This window comes from Vombatus ursinus, unplaced genomic scaffold (genome assembly GCF_900497805.2).
Source record: "Vombatus ursinus unplaced genomic scaffold, bare-nosed wombat genome assembly UNPS02006779.1, whole genome shotgun sequence".
Lineage (NCBI taxonomy): Eukaryota > Metazoa > Chordata > Mammalia > Diprotodontia > Vombatidae > Vombatus > Vombatus ursinus.
Genome location: NW_020946557.1, coordinates 18,636,621 through 18,646,130, shown reverse-complemented (window position 1 = coordinate 18,646,130; position 9,510 = coordinate 18,636,621). Strand labels below are relative to the sequence as shown.

Sequence of the window (9,510 nt, the reverse complement as noted above, 5' to 3'; positions counted from 1 at the left end):
GAGAGAGAGAGAGAGAGAGAGAGAGAGAGAGAGAGAGAGAGAGAGATACAGAGAGAGAGAGAGGAAGAGAGAGAGAGGTTGATTTGTTCTGTGAAGTTTGGATTCAGTCAAAGGGCTGCACTTGAGGATGTAGAGGTGTGACCTCAAGGCCACAGGTTTCCCATCCCTGCTCTAAACTATGCCAAAAAAAAACAACCCCCCCAAAAAAATTACCTTGCCTCCAGTTACTGAAGCTACATTAGCTGGGATGTCATTTAGCCTCTCAAAATTTTTGTCAGATAAATTGAAAATAGAGGCAAGATGGAGTAGAAGATGGGGTGCTGGATTTAGAGTCAGGAAGACCTAGGTTCAAATTTCATCTCTGATGCTAGCTGTATGATGATGGTCAAGTAACTTAGCTCATTTTGCCCAAAATAAAGAAGTTGGGCTAGATGGCCCCTAAAGTCGATTCCAGCTCTAAATCTATGATCCCATGATCTTTATTTTAAAGAAGAGAAAACCAAGGTATAGAAAGTGTCTGAGGAAGATAGCAGTGCTGCCTCAATGTGAAGATACTTTTCTCAATGAGAACTTCAGTGAAAAAAAAAAGAGCTCATTCTGGATTTGAAGTTGGAGGTCTTGGTTCCAAATCCTGGCTGGGCTCCTTACCACCTGTGTGACATTAAGTAGGTTACAACCTCTCTAGAGTATCAATTTCCTCATCTGTAAAATGAGAGGTTGAACTATGTGACCTTTAAGGTCCCATTCAGCCTTAAATCTATGATGCCATGAGAGGCAAAGCAAGGCAATAAATATGGTACTGGGGAAAGAGCTTTGACTCTGAAGTCACAGGATCTGGATTCAAATCCCCTTATCAGGCTAACTGTGTGACCTTGGGTAAATCACTTGACTTCCCTAGTCCTAAATTTCCTCACCTGTAAAATGAGTAGGTTGGACAGGACGCCCTCTGAGGTCTCTTCCACTTCTAGATCTCTGATCTCTGAACTGACTGTGAACTCATGCTGTAACTGAATGCAGGGCTAAACTTTCAGGCCATTTTCCTGCCAGACCAACATCCTTTCCCCTGCTCCCTTCTGTGACTTTTGAAGCAAGCCACTGTTGTATATTAACCTCACATTTTAATTTCTGAACTTAAAATGGGAACTTTCAAAGGTGAAAAGTCTGAAACAGCGATGGTAAATTGCAAGAGCAGCACCTATCTTGACCATGTTCCTGCTTCTGGCCTATGAAACCATACAGAAGAGGGTTTATTTTATATTGTTCCTTTGTATTTTTACATTTGACTGATTAAGTCAATGGAAACCAGCCCCCATTGTTGCTTTACAGGCAGGCCATGTTTTCCATCATTGGCACATACTGAAATAAACCAATGGGGAATAAGACAGGGCTGGGCTGCTGTTTTCTGTTACCCTGCAAATCAGAAAAAGATTGGTAGTTCTGATTAATCTCTTCTTTTGTTTGGTTGCCTGCATAACACCCTGCCAAATGACTTTATAATAAATAATAAAAGTCACAGAGAACTATGTGTTTATTCTCACCACCAATCCAAAGTAAAGATTTTCTTTAAACAAGTTATTTCTAATAAGGCACAAAGCCTGCAGAGAAATATTGAAGGCTAATTTCCCTCATGGTTTCATGTTAGGAAAATGCACAAAACTTGAGAATAATTTCAACAGTCGTGTGATTAAAAAAAGTTTCTGGAAAATGCCAAAATGGTCAAGGTGCTCCAAATGTATCTTCACATCTTGTAAGTCTCCATTTGATTAATGAAAATTATTATTAGGGCACACATGACGCTGCTCATGCTCTTCACAACAGATTTCAGAAATATACTTTTTTTGGGATATGCCATAATAATATATTTTTTAACATGCTAAAATAAACCCAGGATTAGGCTGCACATGAGAAGAACCCTGGTAATAGCAAACAGAGCCCAGGGTTGCCAGGCGCACTTTCTCAATGGGAACATTAGTTAACAAGGTCATTCTTATGCAGGAATGTGGCAGACATCAAAGCACAATTACTATTAAGTATAAGTATACTACTTAACAAAATATAAAATGCCTTAAGTTCAATTTTATTAGCTTTTCTTTACTGTTACCAATTAGTCTCTCTCTCTCTCTCTCTCTCTCTCTCTCTCTCTCTCTCTCTCTCTTTCTCTCTCTCTCTCTCTCCAAATAAGGAAACCAAGGCATACAGAGAAGGAGGAAATTAGTAGCTCAAGATAAAAAAGCAGTGAGATTCTCCACTGAAGACTAAAGAATCCCTACAATGGAATTTGCTTGCTGTCTCTGCAATCCTCTATTTCCATCCCTGGAAAGATAGAGCATTAACATGAACTCAATGACCAGAAGTCAAGTTAATGAAGGCAACATCTGGAAGTTGTTTCTGGAGTGCAGAATCTTAAAGTAAGTGTGTGAGGGCAATTAATTGATTTAGCACTTTTAAGGGAAGTTTCTTCTCAATTATAGTATTTACTGGCAAATAATAGTGAATTAAAGAAATATCATTTTTTCCATGACTAAGAAATCCATTAGGCCATCATCTTTTCCCCTTTCAAGCTCTCTGGGCTCTGTCACCTCCTCCAAGAGGTAGGAGCTAAATTTATAGCCCAGGATGCAAAATATGGTCTATTCTGCATTGGTCAATAGGCTATTGGATAACTCTGCAAGTTTTCAAGAGGTGTACTCCTAAGGCATTAAATTATGTTATTTTACATACATTTAGTTATTTTATGTAATTGTGGAAAGTGACTGCCCTCAATTGACAATTCAAATACCTCAAAGCAATGGACAACCAATAGGCTACCCAATGATTCTATAACATTCAGGTTTCAAGATTATTTTTATCCAACCAAGAATTATCTTCACATAAATGCATCTTGATAGGATCAATAATGCTTATACTTATTTGCAGCAACTGGCCTTGTAAAGGCCTGAAAATGTCTAGTCCCTATAAGAGAGATAATATATAAATTATCAATTCAGTGTGTTGATCAAGGAAGTATAGAATTACATGCTTATGCCATATTGATAAGATGAAAGTATTCTGGATTCAGAGCTGGAAGAGACTTTGTTGGTCATCTAATCCAACCCTTTTCTTTTTTATAGAAAAGGAAATTGATGTCCATGGTGGTGCCATAGCTTGTACAAGACAACACAGGTAATAAGTGGCAATTGCTGTTGTTCAGTCATTTCAGTCATATCTGACTCTTCATGACCCCATTTGGGGTTTTCTTGGAAAAGATACTGGAGTAGTTTGCCATTTCCTTCTGAAGCTCATTTTACAGAGGAGGAGACTGAGGCAAACAGAGTTAAATGACTTATCCAGGGTCACACAGCTAGTAAGTGCCTGAGGCCAGGTTTGAACTCAGGAAGATAAGTCTTCCTGACTCCAGGCTCAGCACAGTATACACAGTACCATCTAGCTGCCTGTAGTAAGTGGCAAAGGTGGTATTTAAGCAGAGGTCTCCAATCCAGTGCTTTTGCCACTGCACCACATGCCTTTGTGTTTTAGGATGTGATTAATCTTGTCATGGGCACTGATGTGCTTCACTAAGCTGAAAGTATTTTCAGAGGAAAAGTAGTCATCTAACTAATTGATTGTTTAGAACTTTTCTAGGTGAGGCACCGTAACAGAATGGAAAAACTTCAGAAGTTAGTCATCAAAAGGTATAGGTTTGACTCCTGGCTCTGCCACTTAGTAGCTGTGAAATTGTGAGTAAGTCACTTCATTTCTGTTAACCTCAGCCACTGAATCTGTAAGATGGAGTTTGGCTTGATGGGCTCGGAAGTCCCTTCCAGAGCTAAAATGAGATCATTCCAGTACCAGATAGAACAAAGCCAACCCAGAGTGAGGCGGTAAAGTGCAGTCTTATCTGAAATTCTCATTTACTGAGCATGACTAGTTCTATAGAGATTCTTAGTAAGAGACAGAAAAGAACAAGGAGTTGGGAGAGGAAATAGTCTGATTTGAGAGATATCTGAAGACATTCTTATGTTTATGTCATCTTGGCTTCCAGGCAAGCCTGGAACATTTTGCAAGCTACTGTCTGAATTGGTAGAGAGGATGTTGACATGATGCTATATGCCAAGAGCTTTGAAAAGGAGAGATATTCTTCATTCCTAATTCAAGAGAGACACATGTGATTCCAGCCTGTTTGGGACTGTCTCTTGGGAGAAGAAAGACTCTCTTACAGGTATGTAGAGGAAGATGGACCCTTACCACATCCTTGATTTCCACCTTACTTATCTAGAACTTTCAGGGAATTTCTCCTCAGGTGAGATTAGGTCTTCTCTTGTAGTTGAGTGAGAAATCATCTTACTTCATCTAAAAAACTCACTCTGTATCTTCTAGTATATGCTGATCTGTATAATTTGTCTAGTTTTTCTTTACTATTTGCTTAGATAAATGGGTTTATTAGCTATTGTATATTTGTGATATATCATCTTTTGTGTAGCCAGTGTTTTAGTGGGAAAGGGCCATGACAGTGGATATAAGTTTGAGAAACCCTACTCCCTTCAGAAAAAGTGGCCAGAAAAGCAGTTTTTTCTTCATGATCTGAGACTAGTAATATTTAGAAAGACAGATAAATATATTTTTAATCCAGAGAGGACAGCCTTATGTAACTTCTCTTACTCCCATAAGGCAAGAGTCAGAGTTTTTCTTGGAGAGGATTAAGCAAGATTCCAGAGATGACTATCAATGCCTCACCTCATACCAACTATCTGTACTTTTAGACATCCCATATGGACATATACATCTTACATGGTCAGTATACACCTTAAATAATGTCTAGTCCTGTGAAAGACAGAAATGTATAAGCTCTGTTTGGGAAAAAGAACCAAAGCTGTACTCAATAAAACTATTGTTAGTCATAGCTTACTTTAGAGGAAAAAATAAGAAAAAGTCATGTTCACTTTTTCATTCGCTGATTTGACATTAGATAAATCACTTAATCTGTCTTCTCCTTCTCCTCTTCCTTCTTCTCCCATCTCCTTCTCCTTCCCCTTATCCCCCTAGTCTTCTTTCTCTTTCTATCAAATTCCTCCATTGGAGGATTGATCTAGTATCTCATTCTAACATGAAAGTGACCCTGAGTCCTTGAAGGCTATGTCAGCAAAACACAAACTCTGGGAAATGCCCACATAGCTGGAAAGTCTCTGAGCATGGACCCATTTACAAATTGCATTTGTTATATGAGGATGAATTAACTTGCTTTAAGGGTTACAAAATGCTTTTCCAACAAACAGCCTTGTGAGGTCATCAGTACAAATATTATTATTGCAGTTTTGTAGATGAGCAATTGGAAGCCCCATGAGGACTGTGACTTTTTCATGTCCCCATAGCTAGTAAATGTTGTAGTCAGGATGGATGGATTCAAGACCACCAGAGGTCTTCTGCTTTGAATTTCAGATCTCTTGACATTATAACAAACTGAGGCCTTTTGTGTCTGAGTTTTTCCATGTATAATTTGAGGATTATATCTGCTTTTTTCTACTACGTAGGTTGTTTTAAAGGTAACGTGAAATAATTAATGTAAAAATGTTTTGAAAAAGTAAAAAAAAAAAACACTTTATAAGTGTAAACTCTCCTTATCTCCAAGACCCAGGCACCTGCCAAGAAGTGTGCTTAAGGGTGGGCCTTGACTCTGGCTCCTTCTGGTAGGACATTTGTGTTCTGGTCCCTTATTAAAAGATATGTGACCAGAAGCCATTCATTGGTTGGCAATTTTGTGTCTTTAGGCAAGGAACCAGAGCACATGTGGCCCACCAGAAGGGCCAAAAACACAGGCTTACTCCAAAGCATGCTTCCTATGAGGAACAAATAGAGAGAGTTCCCCGATCACCTCTGTCACAACAGTATGGGTTGATTCAACTATTATTCTCTACTCAACCCACCCAAGGGTGGTGATAGGGGTGGTGGTGGAAACTGTAATATTAATGTGTATTATTAATGTAATGTAATATATAATATAATGTAATAATGTAATATAAAACCAAATAGATCTCCTGTGATCATCCCTTCCAATTATGTTTGCTGCTTCATTGGCTAGTGGTTGGAATAGATTTGCTGGTGTGACTAAACAAACAAAAACTCTGTGGAAATGAGAAGAGGAAGAGAGTGAATATTTATTGTGAAGGGAATGTTATTTCTGTCCAAAGAGCTATTTTCACATAACCATCTCCTCTTTTGACAAAGGAGCTGATGAACTGGGAAATTTATAGCAGAGAGTGTTTGTGATACTCCATATCCCGTAGTCATACTTTTGCCCTTTGTATTGGTTGTCCCACATTGTTGGAATAAACTCCTGTGTTATCTTATCCTCTTAGAGTCCCTTATTTCTTTTAAAACTCTGCTCAAAAGTAACATCTTCATCATGAAGTCTTCCTTGATTTCCCCAGCTAGCTACCAATGCCCCCCCATTTATGTTATATTCACTTTGTGTATATTTATTCATGCAAATGCTCTCTCTCCTAGTAGAATGTAAACTCATTAAGGACAGAGTTTGTTTTATTATTGTTGTTTGCTTTTTTAAAATTTCCTCAGAGCTTGGCACTTAGGAAGTGCTTAAATGAAAGTGAAGAAGCTGAGATAGGGGTATGTACTGAATCATCTCTTCTACAACATGAAGAATGTTCGACCCAGAAAGCTGTGCCATGGCTCCTTCTTGCTGTAACTCTGTATAAACATCCTCAGTTGTATTCTTTTAGGGCTTAAACTATAACCTATTGCAAATTCAAAGTTCAGTGCTTTGTGGGATCTCTTCCGGGTAATTAAAAATCACTGGTTTAGTATGCTTGACAATTAGCATATGAACATATGTGATTATAAAGTACTTAAACTATTTCTAGTATGACTTGAGGAAGGAGTCTCACTCCATTAAGGAAAATGTAAACTTAAGGACAGTTTTCATTTTTATCTTTGACTCCTCAACAAGCATATTTTCTAGTATGCAGTAGGGAATTAATTAATGCTTGCTGATTGGCTGATCACCAACACTTAACACAGAAGTTTGTACGTAATAAGTGCTTAACAAATGTTTGTGTAATTAAATTCCTTAAGTTTTCCAAGTTGGGAAGTACCCCACTGAGAAAGTAAAAGACCCTTTCAAAATGCACATGTAACAATGGCAAAAATTATTTTATATTTTTAGCACAACTCAAGCATAGATATATCCACTTTTGCAATGAAAACTAAATTTACATTGAAGTCAACAAAAGCAAAACTAACATTTTAAATTCACTCTGACAGTGAATGCAGGGCAATGATTATTTAATATAGTATGTACAAATGAGGCTAAATTTTTGTTGGCACAAATCTCAAAGCAGTGTGATCTGCCATACTCCTGAAAGTCAGTATAGGCTGGTGGCACATATGAGTTATGTCACTACACTTCTTGCTAGACTTGAACATGAAATATATAAACTTGAAGTTAAACAATATTGGTGTGGAAGTTAAAAGTACAATAATGTCTTATTATACTCCTTAACTCATTTTGCTGAGTATAATATAATAGGGCAACTAGGTGGTACAGTGGATAAACTACTGGAGTTAGAGTCAGAAAGCCTCATCTTTGTGAGTTCAAATCCATCCTGACACTTAGTACCTGTGTGGCCCTAGGAAAGTCACTTAACCTTGTTTGCCTCAGTTTCCTCATCTGTCAAATGAGCTGGAGAAGGAAATGGCAAACAACTCCAGTGTCTTTACCAAGAAAACCCCAAATGGGTCACAAGAGTCAAACGTGACTGAAAAACAAATGAACAAGAATAACAATCTAATAAACTCTTTTCCAAAAAAAGCAAATTTTCAAATAATTCAAAAATAGTCTTAGAGAATAATAAACTTTTGCTCAATTTTATTTCATTACCTTCAATTTTTATTGTCTTTAATTTTGAAAAGGAAAAATATTTAATGATGGGTAAGTACATAACTGTATTGAAAAGAGAAACAATTAGAATTAATGAAATGGATGCAAATAAAGGCAATAAAGATCTGTTAAGTAGCAGAAATATAGAAATACAGCAAAAAAAAGTAAAAAGCCTAGTATGGAAAATAATTGACTCTGTCATAGGGATTCACAAATACTGTTATTGATGGTGATGAAAGACAGATGAATTTGCTTTCTTGAAATACTTCTGCTACAGAAAGCATGAAACAAAACTTTGAAACAATATCTTGAAAGTGTACATTCTGAAATATAAGGCTTTTTACCAGAGAAAATTTTATACTTTTAATAAGCAAAAAGAAACTTTTACAATAAACCATGGCTGTGACACTGAAAGGATAGCAACATGTAAATTGCTTACATAATTGCAAAGTATTAAGTGATAATATAAGAGAAAAGTTGGTGCTACCTTTAACTACAGATATCATTGAAAAAATGATGGGGAAGTCATATATGCAAAGCAGTTAGTTGCAGATAATATGTCAGGAACAAGTATTGCTCATTGCCTGAAAACCTTTGTGATCAATTAACCAAGAAACTAAAATCTTCCAATTTTGCATCGCAAATTGATGAAGCAACAGATTTTCATTTGGTTATAGATTTATGGCATGTTCTTGAAAGTGATGTCAGGGAAGATTTGTTACTTCACAAACTTGGCATCAGTGATACATCATGAGAAATTTTCAATTGTCAAATTATTTTTCAAAAGAAAATGATATAATGTGGGAAAAATGCATGGTATTCTGCACTGACAACTCAGTTGATCTCAGGAAGAAATGCTGATCTACAGCATTAATTTAAAAGTATGGCCTCTTTTGAAATTTGGACATATTGTGTGCATCTCTAAAAGGCATTTTTACCTGACTGAAAAGCTAGATTGAATTTTGTAAGTTCTTGTAAGAGTCATCATAGGATCATAGAGTTAAAGCTTGAAGAGACCTTGGAGACATTTTAGTAATTTTATAGATGAGAAAATAGAGGCTGAGAGAAGTTAAGTAACTTTCTCAAAGTCACATAGGTATTAAGTATCTCGGGGAAGATTTTAACTAAGATCTTCCTGATTCTAAGTCCTATACTCTATATATTGTGCCACCATCATTTAAAAGGAAAGATCTGAAAATTTATGTGCTACAAGGGCAGGAGATAGGATACTTTTATGTCATTGTTAAATGTGAAATTTGTGCTGAAAAGTTATCCTACCTATCACATTACTAATAATCTTATTTTGATAGAAATAAAATTTGCAAAGAATTTGATTAATTATTTCTATGTTTGTTACATTATTTCCATTATTTAAGATGTGTTTGTTGTAAAAATTATAATAAGGATGTTTCTATTTGAATAAAATATGAATTAAAACAATTATCTATATAGATTGTTGCCTCTTTTTTGTAAAGGAGAGAGGGATTTCTATATAAAGTTTGATAGCATTGAATTACTTGATACTTAAAGTTGAACACAAAATTCTTATGCATGAAGCAAATTTGATGGAGAGTAATGCATATTTATGTATATGTGTGTATGCATGTGCCCAGTGGATGTGACAGAATATCCCAGTTAAG

The 9,510-nt window shown here is 36.4% G+C and overlaps 1 long non-coding RNA gene across 1 annotated transcript; it reads left to right on the top strand.

Moving 5' to 3' along the window:
- Window positions 1–2,215: 2,215 nt before the first annotated feature.
- On the top strand, window positions 2,216–7,568 carry LOC114033065. The gene is made up of 4 exons (XR_003567915.1): window positions 2,216–2,408; window positions 3,111–3,162; window positions 4,022–4,198; window positions 6,550–7,568. It is a non-coding gene; the product is annotated as an uncharacterized LOC114033065 (long non-coding RNA).
- Window positions 7,569–9,510: the final 1,942 nt, after the last annotated feature.